Consider the following 12,081-nt stretch of genomic DNA (forward strand, 5'->3'; position numbering starts at 1 on the left):
TCTACTGTCTCTATTTTATTATGACAGACCAGCTAGGTAACTGTCTCTATTATATTATGACAGACAAGCTAGATCTACTGTCTCTATTATAATAATACCATAATAATAATATATGCTATTTAGCAGACAGACCAGCTAGACTTACAGTCATGTGTGCATTACATTTACAGACCAGCTGGGTACTGTCCTATTATATTATCAGAACCCAGCTACCCTGGCGTTAGCGCCAGAACTGAGTCTACTATTAAGGACCACAGACCAGCTAGATCTACTGTTTCTATTATATTTTGACAGACTAGCTAGTTCTACTCTATCTATTATAATATGACAGACCAGCTAGATATACTGTCTCTATTGTAATATGACAGACCAGCTAGATCTGCTGTCTCTGTTGTATTATGACAGACCAGCTAGGTCTACTGTCTCTATTCAACATACTTTAGTTGTATTTTATTATCGTATTTTTTATTTTATATTTTAATGTGCATAAGGAATATGATTTGTCCATTTACAATATGATTTCATAGGAAGTCAAAAGTCAAAGTCAAAAGTCACTTTTTTGGGGGCCAAATGCCATAAGAAATTTGACATGCTCAAAAATCCTGCAGAAATGCAAAATTGACTGGCCTGATGAACACAGGATGGCCGAGCAGTGATAGTTGTACCTTTCCATCACTCGTTGTGTTGATTTCATCATGTCCATTTGGTGATGTTTTTTCACTACAGAATCATATTGCAAATGCACGTGCATTTGCAATATGTTTCAATGGGCATTTACCATATGAAATTTGACATGCTCAAAAATGCAAAATTGACTGGTCTGATGAACACAGGATGGCCGAGTAGTGATAGTTGTACCTTTCATCACTCGTTGTGTTGATTTCATCATGTCCATTTGTTTATGTTTTCTCACTTTTGCAAAGTCACTGTGCATTTGCAATATGGTTCAATTATGAGTCACATGCATGTGAATTGTCAAGGGTGCCACAGAATTATGTTGAGTGAATTGCTGGAATAGCTCAGTTGTGAGAGCGTTAGACTGAAGATTGAAAGGTCCCTGGTTCGATCCCGGGTTTCGGCATCTGTATTTGTTCTTTCTTTATGCCCTGGCTTCAAGGAAACTTTCCACAGCTTTGTTTGTGGGCCTCAATGGTGTGTGCTATGCTGCTCCTCTGAAAGTAATTAATGTCTTGCTTTTTCATCTGACATTTTGACATCAGTGTTACATTAAAGTTGCTTGTCATTGCTACATGACAGTAGGTTGTCGTAAGACAAGGCTGCATGAAGTGTGAACTGCAGCTTTCTTGGATCCACAAAAAAAAATGTTTTTGGGGAATGCGGGCATCGATCTACCAAGAGCATGCTAAGCAAACACAATACCAATTGATAAAATTCCCCATCTGTTTGGAATTGCGACAAGGAGCAACCAAGAGTGTCCAGTCTTGTCAGGCTATGCTGTTGGTGGACTTGTTAGTTTGCGCTCCAGCACTTGCAGAGGCTCGGTGCATCTCAACAATTGTGCTCTGTAGCCAGCGGCCGGTTAGCTCAGTTGGTTAGAGTGTGTGATATGCTGCTCTCTGAAAGTAAGTAATGTCTTCTTTTTCATCTGACATTGTGACATCAGTGTTACATGAGAGTTTCTTGTCATTGTTTACATGACAGTAGGTTGTCGTAAGACAAGGCTGCATGAAGTGTGAACTGGAGTTTTCTTGGATCCATAAAACAATGTGCTTTTGGAGAATGTGGGCATCGATCCCACTACCTCACGCGTGCAAAGCATTTGAGCTAATTCCCCAGCCGTTTGGAATTGCCGCAAGAAGCAACCAAGAGGGTCCAGTCTTGTCAGGCTATGCTGTTGGTGGACTTGTTTGTTGACGTGCCAGCACTTGCAGAGGCTCGGTGCATTTCAACAATTGAGCATAATAGCAAATGGCCGGTTAGCTCAGTTGGTTAGAGTGTGGTGCTAATAACGCCAAGGTCATGGGTTTGATCCCCATACTGGCTATTATGTACATTTTGAGTGTCAAAATTATGAGTCACGAGGGACAGAGAGTTGGTCAGACTGACAGAAGCGTCCCCGGCGGCCAGAGTGCATAAAAGGAATGGTAACAGAAATTAACATTAACCAGAAAACCGTGAGGCGCAAGCTACACGTTTGGAACTTTCCTAAACTCACAAGTACCTATAAAAATGAACTTAAGTGAGATCATTCTGCTACTATATCCAAACCATTCTACTCATCACCCACTGAGGAATCAGCGACAGGGTTGATTAGCCCATCTTCCAGAACGAGTGAAAGGAAAACCCATCCTGTAGTTCTGTTCAAGACTGGAGCCACGGACAACAAACGACGTTGTGATCTCATGTAGCCAATCAGAGAGAAGACCAACCACCTACCTTTCCACGTCGGGCATCCCGCATAAATACATTCATGCTTTTACTACAAGCTGGTGCCGGTTCGTGTGTTCAAAAATGTAGCAATGATAAGTGTCCCTTACGGAACGGTGGGGGGTGTGAAGAGAAACCTTGTAACAAGCTGTCATATTGTGTCACCTGTGTGTTTAGCCTGTGTTATTTAGTTAGCTAGTAATTCAATTAAACCAACTTGTATAGTACTGAATCATAAGGCTGGGGTTTTTGCAGCTGCAAGGAGGATACGATGTAAGGGTTAATAAGTTAACTGTCAATTTAATAGATTTCTACCGTCTAGAGTTTAAGTCGGAGACGGTAACTCTTATCAGACGTGGATGAATCTGATTTAGTACGTTTTTATTTTATAGAACAGAAATTGGGCTTTCCGTCAACAATATTTATTTTGGTCTACTGCAATGGCTTGTTAAATGATGGATGTCAAACATGTATATTCTATTCCATTGACATGAGGTGAGATGTCCCTCTAAATGGTTCTTAAAATTCTAAATGATCCAGAATGGTCAGACTACAGGCGACCTGAATATTGATCAATTGACCGTGTTTTAACCAAAGTTGCCGAATAGACAGTCGGTATCATCAACAAGGCAATCATATTTTTCAACACGAGTACTTCATTTTAAACAAGAATTTCATGCAATGCGCCAGAGCAATTCTTCCGCTGTTGGAAAAATTGGTCACACAATCAATTCTACACCCACGACATCGGATTCACATGTGGAGGACTTCTGTGAACGGCGCAGCTCTACCATACAAGTAACCTACGCAGACAGTTTAGGCCTACTTTTTTTATTTGCATCTTTGGGAGGTTTATCCTTTACTGTTTAACTGCCAGATATTAGCAAAAAGGAAATTGTGAAATCTGAAGACGTTACATTAAGAGACAAATGCCCACACCAGTACAAATCCACTTGAGCTGAATGACGATGGTCAGGATTTTGCACAACGAGATAGTTGCAGTTGCAGCTGAAGTGACAAATCTGAACTGCCCATTTAGTGCACAGCCATGTGAATGTTGTGCCTTTTCCTATGATAAACAAAACATTTCAGCCTGTTTTTAAAAAAAACTGCTATGACATTGCTGATTTAATAAACAGCTGCAAAATTACTCCGTGTCCACATGGCCAAATGTAGGTTTTTGATACCATTTCATAAAAATGGTAAAATTGCGTGATTTGATAGCATTTTGCAAACCCGATCCCCCAAATTAATGGTTTTGACCAATAAAGTTGCTTCACTACACTGCTTGGTGTAACATGCATCCACATACTGAAAAGGCACCCGCAAAATAAAGTGTCATTTGCAGCGTGCATAATCATGGTCAAAGTCATTGTAGCCCATTACAATGTAGGAAAAAGTAATCTTTCAATAGTTAACCAATTTAAATTGTGAGTCACATGCATGTGAATTGTCAAGGGTGCCACAGAAGAAGTTGAGTGATTTTCTGAAATAGCTCAGTTGGGAGAGCGTTAGAATGATGATTTAAAGGTCCCTGGTTCGATCCTGGGTTTCAGCATTTGTATTTGTTCTTTCTTTATGGCTTCAAGGAACCTTTCCACAGCTTTGTTTGTGGGCCTCAATGGTGTGTGCTACGCTGCTCCTCTGAAAGTAATTAATGTCTTGCTTTTTCATCTGACAATTTGACATCAGTGTTACATTAAAGTTGCTTGTCATTGCTACATGACAGTAGGTTGTCGTAAGACAAGGCTGCATGAAGTGTGAACTGCAGCTTTCTTGGATCCATAAAAAAATTTGTTTTTGGGTAATGCGGGCATCGATCCCACTACCTATAGCATGCTAAGCAAACACAATACCAATTGATCAAATTCCCCAGCTGTTTGGAATTGCCACAAGGAGCAACCAAGAGTGTCCAGTCTTGTCAGGCTATGCTGTTGGTGGACTTGTTAGTTTGCGCTCCAGCACTTGCAGAGGCTCGGTGCATCTCAACAATTGTGCTCTGTAGGCAGCGGCCGGTTAGATCAGTTGGTTAGAGTGTGTGATACGCTGCTCTCTGAAAGTAAGTTATGTCTTTCTTTTTCATCTGACATTGTGACATCAGTGTTACATGACAGTTTCTTGTCATTGTTACAGGAAAGTTGCATGTCATTGTTACATGACAGTAGGTTGTCGTAAGACAAGGCTGCATGAAGTGTGAACTGGAGTTTTCTTGGATCCATAAAACAATGTGCTTTTGGAGAATGTGGGCATCGATCCCACTACCTCACGCGTGCAAAGCATTTGAGCTAATTCCCCAGCCGTTTGGAATTTCCACAAGAAGCAACCAAGAGGGTCCAGTCTTGTCAGGCTATGCTGTTGGTGGACTTGTTTGTTGATGTGCCAGCACTTGCAGAGGCTCAGTGCATTTCAACAATTGAGCAAAATAGCAAATGGCCGGTTAGCTCAGTTGGTTAGAGTGTGGTGCTAATAACGCCAAGGTCATGGGTTCGATCCCCATACTGGCTATTATGTACATTTTGAGTGTCAAAATTACGAGTCACATGCATGTGAATTGTCAAGGGTGCCACAGAATTATGTTGAATGAATTGCCGGAATAGCTCAGTTTGGAGAGCGTTAGACTGAAGATCTAAAGGTCCCTTATTCAATCCCGGGTTTCGGCATCTTTATTTGTTCTTTCTTCATGCTCTGGCTTCAAGGAACCTTTCCACAGCTTTGTTTGTGGGCCTCAATGGTGTGTGCTACGCTGCTCCTCTGAAAGTAAGTAATGTCTTGCTTTTTCATCTGACATTTTGACATCAGTGTTACATTAAAGTTGCTTGTCATTGCTACACGACAGTAGGTTTTCATAAGACAAGGCTGCATGAAGTGTGAACTGCAGCTTTCTTGGATCCACAAAAAAATGTGTTTTTGGGGAATGCGGGTATCGATCCCACTACCTATAGCATGCTAAGCAAACACAATACCAATTGATCAAATTCCCCAGCTGTTTGGAATTGCCACAAGGAGCAACCAAGAGTGTCCAGTCTTGTCAGGTTATGCTGTTGGTGGACTTGTTAGTTTGCGCTCCAGCACTTGCAGAGGCTCGGTGCATCTCAACAATTTTGCTCTGTAGCCAGCGGCTGGTCAGCTCAGTTGGTTCGAGTGTGTGATACGCTGCTCTCTGAAAGTAAGTAATGTCTTTCTTTTTCATCTGACATTGTGACATCAGTGTTACATGAGAGTTTCTTGTCATTGTCACATGACAGTTTCTTGTCATTGTTTACATGACAGTAGGTTGTCGTAAGACAAGGCTGCATGAAGTGTGAACTGGAGTTTTCTTGGATCCATAAAACAATCTGCTTTTGGAGAATGTGGGCATCGATCCCACTACCTCACGCGTGCAAAGCATTTGAGCTAATTCCCCAGCCGTTTGGAATTTCCACAAGAAGCAACCAAGAGGGTCCAGTCTTGTCAGGCTATGCTGTTGGTGGACTTGTTTGTTGATGTGCCAGCACTTGCAGAGGCTCAGTGCATTTCAACAATTGAGCAAAATAGCAAATGGCCGGTTAGCTCAGTTGGTTAGAGTGTGGTGCTAATAACGCCAAGGTCATGGGTTCGATCCCCATACTGGCTATTATGTACATTTTGAGTGTCAAAATTACGAGTCACATGCATGTGAATTGTCAAGGGTGCCACAGAATTATGTTGAATGAATTGCCGGAATAGCTCAGTTTGGAGAGCGTTAGACTGAAGATCTAAAGGTCCCTTGTTCAATCCCGGGTTTCGGCATCTTTATTTGTTCTTTCTTTATGCTCTGGCTTCAAGGAACCTTTCCACAGCTTTGTTTGTGGGCCTCAATGGTGTGTGCTACGCTGCTCCTCTGAAAGTAAGTAATGTCTTGCTTTTTCATCTGACATTTTGACATCAGTGTTACATTAAAGTTGCTTGTCATTGCTACATGACAGTAGGTTTTCATAAGACAAGGCTGCATGAAGTGTGAACTGCAGCTTTCTTGGATCCACAAAAAAATGTGTTTTTGGGGAATGCGGGCATCGATCCCACTACCTATAGCATGCTAAGCAAACACAATACCAATTGATCAAATTCCCCAGCTGTTTGGAATTGCCACAAGGAGCAACCAAGAGTGTCCAGTCTTGTCAGGCTATGCTGTTGGTGGACTTGTTAGTTTGCGCTCCAGCACTTGCAGAGGCTCGGTGCATCTCAACAATTTTGCTCTGTAGCCAGCGGCTGGTCAGCTCAGTTGGTTAGAGTGTGTGATACGCTGCTCTCTGAAAGTAAGTAATGTCTTTCTTTTTCATCTGACATTGTGACATCAGTGTTACATGAGAGTTTCTTGTCATTGTCACATGACAGTTTCTTGTCATTGTTTACATGACAGTAGGTTGTCGTAAGACAAGGCTGCATGAAGTGTGAACTGGAGTTTTCTTGGATCCATAAAACAATGTGCTTTTGGAGAATGTGGGCATCGATCCCACTACCTCACGCGTGCAAAGCATTTGAGCTAATTCCCCAGCCGTTTGGAATTTCCACAAGAAGCAACCAAGAGGGTCCAGTCTTGTCAGGCTATGCTGTTGGTGGACTTGTTTGTTGATGTGCCAGCACTTGCAGAGGCTCAGTGCATTTCAACAATTGAGCAAAATAGCAAATGGCCGGTTAGCTCAGTTGGTTAGAGTGTGGTGCTAATAACGCCAAGGTCATGGGTTCGATCCCCATACTGGCTATTATGTACATTTTGAGTGTCAAAATTACGAGTCACATGCATGTGAATTGTCAAGGGTGCCACAGAATTATGTTGAATGAATTGCCGGAATAGCTCAGTTGGGAGAGCGTTAGACTGAAGATCTAAAGGTCGCGGGTTTCGGCATCTTTATTTGTTCTTTCTTTATGCTCTGGCTTCAAGGAACCTTTCCACAGCTTTGTTTGTGGGCCTCAATGGTGTGTGCTACGCTGCTCCTCTGAAAGTAAGTAATGTCTTGCTTTTTCATCTGACATTTTGACATCAGTGTTACATTAAAGTTGCTTGTCATTGCTACATGACAGTAGGTTTTCATAAGACAAGGCTGCATGAAGTGTGAACTGCAGCTTTCTTGGATCCACAAAAAAATGTGTTTTTGGGGAATGCGGGTATCGATCCCACTACCTATAGCATGCTAAGCAAACACAATACCAATTGATCAAATTCCCCAGCTGTTTGGAATTGCCACAAGGAGCAACCAAGAGTGTCCAGTCTTGTCAGGTTATGCTGTTGGTGGACTTGTTAGTTTGCGCTCCAGCACTTGCAGAGGCTCGGTGCATCTCAACAATTTTGCTCTGTAGCCAGCGGCTGGTCAGCTCAGTTGGTTAGAGTGTGTGATACGCTGCTCTCTGAAAGTAAGTAATGTCTTTCTTTTTCATCTGACATTGTGACATCAGTGTTACATGAGAGTTTCTTGTCATTGTCACATGACAGTTTCTTGTCATTGTTTACATGACAGTAGGTTGTCGTAAGACAAGGCTGCATGAAGTGTGAACTGGAGTTTTCTTGGATCCATAAAACAATCTGCTTTTGGAGAATGTGGGCATCGATCCCACTACCTCACGCGTGCAAAGCATTTGAGCTAATTCCCCAGCCGTTTGGAATTTCCACAAGAAGCAACCAAGAGGGTCCAGTCTTGTCAGGCTATGCTGTTGGTGGACTTGTTTGTTGATGTGCCAGCACTTGCAGAGGCTCAGTGCATTTCAACAATTGAGCAAAATAGCAAATGGCCGGTTAGCTCAGTTGGTTAGAGTGTGGTGCTAATAACGCCAAGGTCATGGGTCCGATCCCCATGCTGGCTATTATGTACATTTTGAGTGTCAAAATTACGAGTCACATGCATGTGAATTGTCAAGGGTGCCACAGAATTATGTTGATTGAATTGCCGGAATAGCTCAGTTGGGAGAGCGTTAGACTGAAGATCTAAAGGTCGCGGGTTTTGGCATCTTTATTTGTTCTTTCTTTATGCTCTGGCTTCAAGGAACCTTTCCACAGCTTTGTTTGTGTGCCTCAATGGTGTGTGCTACGCTGCTCCTCTGAAAGTAAGTAATGTCTTGCTTTTTCATCTGACATTTTGACATCAGTGTTACATTAAAGTTGCTTGTCATTGCTACATGACAGTAGGTTTTCATAAGACAAGGCTGCATGAAGTGTGAACTGCAGCTTTCTTGGATCCACAAAAAATGTGTTTTTGGGGAATGCGGGTATCGATCCCACCACCTATAGCATGCTAAGGAAACACAATACCAATTGATCAAATTCCCCAGCTGTTTGGAATTGCCACAAGGAGCAACCAAGAGTGTCCAGTCTTGTCAGGCTATGCTGTTGGTGGACTTGTTAGTTTGCGCTCCAGCACTTGCAGAGGCTCGGTGCATCTCAACAATTTTGCTCTGTAGCCAGCGGCTGGTCAGCTCAGTTGGTTAGAGTGTGTGATACGCTGCTCTCTGAAAGTAAGTAATGTCTTTCTTTTTCATCTGACATTGTGACATCAGTGTTACATGAGAGTTTCTTGTCATTGTCACATGACAGTTTCTTGTCATTGTTTACATGACAGTAGGTTGTCGTAAGACAAGGCTGCATGAAGTGTGAACTGGAGTTTTCTTGGATCCATAAAACAATGTGCTTTTGGAGAATGTGGGCATCGATCCCACTACCTCACGCGTGCAAAGCATTTGAGCTAATTCCCCAGCCGTTTGGAATTTCCACAAGAAGCAACCAAGAGGGTCCAGTCTTGTCAGGCTATGCTGTTGGTGGACTTGTTTGTTGATGTGCCAGCACTTGCAGAGGCTCAGTGCATTTCAACAATTGAGCAAAATAGCAAATGGCCGGTTAGCTCAGTTGGTTAGAGTGTGGTGCTAATAACGCCAAGGTCATGGGTTCGATCCCCATACTGGCTATTATGTACATTTTGAGTGTCAAAATTACGAGTCACATGCATGTGAATTGTCAAGGGTGCCACAGAATTATGTTGAATGAATTGCCGGAATAGCTCAGTTGGGAGAGCGTTAGACTGAAGATCTAAAGGTCCCTGGTTTGATCGCGGGTTTCGGCATCTTTCTTTATACTCTGGCTTCAAGGAACCTTTCCACAGCTTTGTTTGTGGGCCTCAATGGTGTGTGCTACGCTGCTCCTCTGAAAGTAAGTAATGTCTTGCTTTTTCATCTGACATTTTGACATCAGTGTTACATTAAAGTTGCTTGTCATTGCTACATGACAGTAGGTTTCATAAGACAAGGCTGCATGAAGTGTGAACTGCAGCTTTCTTGGATCCACAAAAAAATGTGTTTTTGGGGAATGCGGGCATCGATCCCACTACCTATAGCATGCTAAGCAAACACAATACCAATTGATCAAATTCCCCAGCTGTTTGGAATTGCCACAAGGAGCAACCAAGAGTGTCCAGTCTTGTCAGGCTATGCTGTTGGTGGACTTGTTAGTTTGCGCTCCAGCACTTGCAGAGGCTCGGTGCATCTCAACAATTGTGCTCTGTAGCCAGCGGCCGGTTAGCTCAGTTGGTTAGAGTGTGTGATACGCTGCTCTCTGAAAGTAAGTAATGTCTTTCTTTTTCATCTGACATTGTGACATCAGTGTTACATGAGAGTTTCTTGTCATTGTTACATGACAGTTTCTTGTCATTGTTTACATGACAGTAGGTTGTCGTAAGACAAGGCTGCATGAAGTGTGAACTGGAGTTTTCTTGGATCCATAAAACAATGTGCTTTTGGAGAATGTGGGCATCGATCCCACTACCTCACGCGTGCAAAGCATTTGAGCTAATTCCCCAGCCGTTTGGAATTTCCACAAGAAGCAACCAAGAGGGTCCAGTCTTGTCAGGCTATGCTGTTGGTGGACTTGTTTGTTGATGTGCCAGCACTTGCAGAGGCTCAGTGCATTTCAACAATTGAGCAAAATAGCAAATGGCCGGTTAGCTCAGTTGGTTAGAGTGTGGTGCTAATAACGCCAAGGTCATGGGTTCGATCCCCATACTGGCTATTATGTACATTTTGAGTGTCAAAATTACGAGTCACATGCATGTGAATTGTCAAGGGTGCCACAGAATTATGTTGAGTGAATTGCCGGAATACCTCAGTTGGGAGAGCGTTAGACTGAAGATCTAAAGGTCCCTGGTTGATCCCGGGTTTCGGCATCTTTATTTGTTCTTTCTTTATGCTCTGGCTTCAAGGAACCTTTCCACAGCTTTGTTTGTGGGCCTCAATGGTGTGTGCTACGCTGCTCCTCTGAAAGTAAGTAATGTCTTGCTTTTTCATCTGACATTTTGACATCAGTGTTACATTAAAGTTGCTTGTCATTGCTACATGACAGTAGGTTTCATAAGACAAGGCTGCATGAAGTGTGAACTGCAGCTTTCTTGGATCCACAAAAAAATGTGTTTTTGGGGAATCGATCCCACTACCTATAGCATGCTAAGCAAACACAATACCAATTGATCAAATTCCCCAGCTGTTTGGAATTGCCACAAGGAGCAACCAAGAGTGTCCAGTCTTGTCAGGCTATGCTGTTGGTGGACTTGTTAGTTTGCGCTCCAGCACTTGCAGAGGCTCGGTGCATCTCAACAATTTTGCTCTGTAGCCAGCTCAGTTGGTTAGAGTGTGTGATACGCTGCTCTCTGAAAGTAAGTAATGTCTTTCTTTTTCATCTGACATTGTGACATCAGTGTTACATGAGAGTTTCTTGTCATTGTCACATGACAGTTTCTTGTCATTGTTTACATGACAGTAGGTTGTCGTAAGACAAGGCTGCATGAAGTGTGAAGTGGAGTTTTCTTGGATCCATAAAACAATCTGCTTTTGGAGAATGTGGGCATCGATCCCACTACCTCACGCGTGCAAAGCATTTGAGCTAATTCCCCAGCCGTTTGGAATTTCCACAAGAAGCAACCAAGAGGGTCCAGTCTTGTCAGGCTATGCTGTTGGTGGACTTGTTTGTTGATGTGCCAGCACTTGCAGAGGCTCAGTGCATTTCAACAATTGAGCAAAATAGCAAATGGCCGGTTAGCTCAGTTGGTTAGAGTGTGGTGCTAATAACGCCAAGGTCATGGGTTCGATCCCCATACTGGCTATTATGTACATTTTGAGTGTCAAAATTACGAGTCACATGCATGTGAATTGTCAAGGGTGCCACAGAATTATGTTGAGTGAATTGCCGGAATAGCTCAGTTGGGAGAGCGTTAGACTGAAGATCTAAAGGTCCCTGGTTTGATTGCCGGGTTTCGGCATCTTTATTTGTTCTTTCTTTATGCTCTGGCTTCAAGGAACCTTTCCACAGCTTTGTTTGTGGGCCTCAATGGTGTGTGCTACGCTGCTCCTCTGAAAGTAAGTAATGTCTTGCTTTTTCATCTGACATTTTGACATCAGTGTTACATTAAAGTTGCTTGTCATTGCTACATGACAGTAGGTTTTCATAAGACAAGGCTGCATGAAGTGTGAACTGCAGCTTTCTTGGATCCACAAAAAAATGTGTTTTTGGGGAATGCGGGCATCGATCCCACTACCTATAGCATGCTAAGCAAACACAATACCAATTGATCAAATTCCCCAGCTGTTTGGAATTGCCACAAGGAGCAACCAAGAGTGTCCAGTCTTGTCAGGCTATGCTGTTGGTGGACTTGTTAGTTTGCGCTCCAGCACTTGCAGAGGCTCGGTGCATCTCAACAATTT

At 42.8% G+C, this 12,081-nt stretch overlaps 8 non-coding genes across 8 annotated transcripts; all 8 read left to right on the forward strand.

The window, feature by feature from the left end:
* Positions 1-1,931: 1,931 nt before the first annotated feature.
* Positions 1,932-2,005, forward strand: trnai-aau (transfer RNA isoleucine (anticodon AAU)). Its single transcript has one exon. It is a non-coding gene; the product is annotated as a tRNA-Ile (tRNA).
* Positions 2,006-3,873: 1,868 nt separating this feature from the next.
* trnai-gau (transfer RNA isoleucine (anticodon GAU)) lies at positions 3,874-3,946 on the forward strand. The gene has a single exon. It is a non-coding gene; the product is annotated as a tRNA-Ile (tRNA).
* Positions 3,947-4,819: 873 nt separating this feature from the next.
* Positions 4,820-4,893, forward strand: trnai-aau (transfer RNA isoleucine (anticodon AAU)). Its single transcript has one exon. It is a non-coding gene; the product is annotated as a tRNA-Ile (tRNA).
* A 1,034-nt stretch (positions 4,894-5,927) lies between these two features.
* trnai-aau (transfer RNA isoleucine (anticodon AAU)) lies at positions 5,928-6,001 on the forward strand. Its single transcript has one exon. It is a non-coding gene; the product is annotated as a tRNA-Ile (tRNA).
* Positions 6,002-7,035: 1,034 nt separating this feature from the next.
* Positions 7,036-7,109, forward strand: trnai-aau (transfer RNA isoleucine (anticodon AAU)). Its single transcript has one exon. It is a non-coding gene; the product is annotated as a tRNA-Ile (tRNA).
* A 2,117-nt stretch (positions 7,110-9,226) lies between these two features.
* trnai-aau (transfer RNA isoleucine (anticodon AAU)) lies at positions 9,227-9,300 on the forward strand. Its single transcript has one exon. It is a non-coding gene; the product is annotated as a tRNA-Ile (tRNA).
* Positions 9,301-10,322: 1,022 nt separating this feature from the next.
* trnai-aau (transfer RNA isoleucine (anticodon AAU)) lies at positions 10,323-10,396 on the forward strand. Its single transcript has one exon. It is a non-coding gene; the product is annotated as a tRNA-Ile (tRNA).
* Positions 10,397-11,409: 1,013 nt separating this feature from the next.
* Positions 11,410-11,483, forward strand: trnai-aau (transfer RNA isoleucine (anticodon AAU)). The gene has a single exon. It is a non-coding gene; the product is annotated as a tRNA-Ile (tRNA).
* The last annotated feature ends 598 nt before the right edge of the window (positions 11,484-12,081 follow it).

This window comes from Oncorhynchus keta, unplaced genomic scaffold (assembly GCF_023373465.1).
Source record: "Oncorhynchus keta strain PuntledgeMale-10-30-2019 unplaced genomic scaffold, Oket_V2 Un_contig_11871_pilon_pilon, whole genome shotgun sequence".
Lineage (NCBI taxonomy): Eukaryota > Metazoa > Chordata > Actinopteri > Salmoniformes > Salmonidae > Oncorhynchus > Oncorhynchus keta.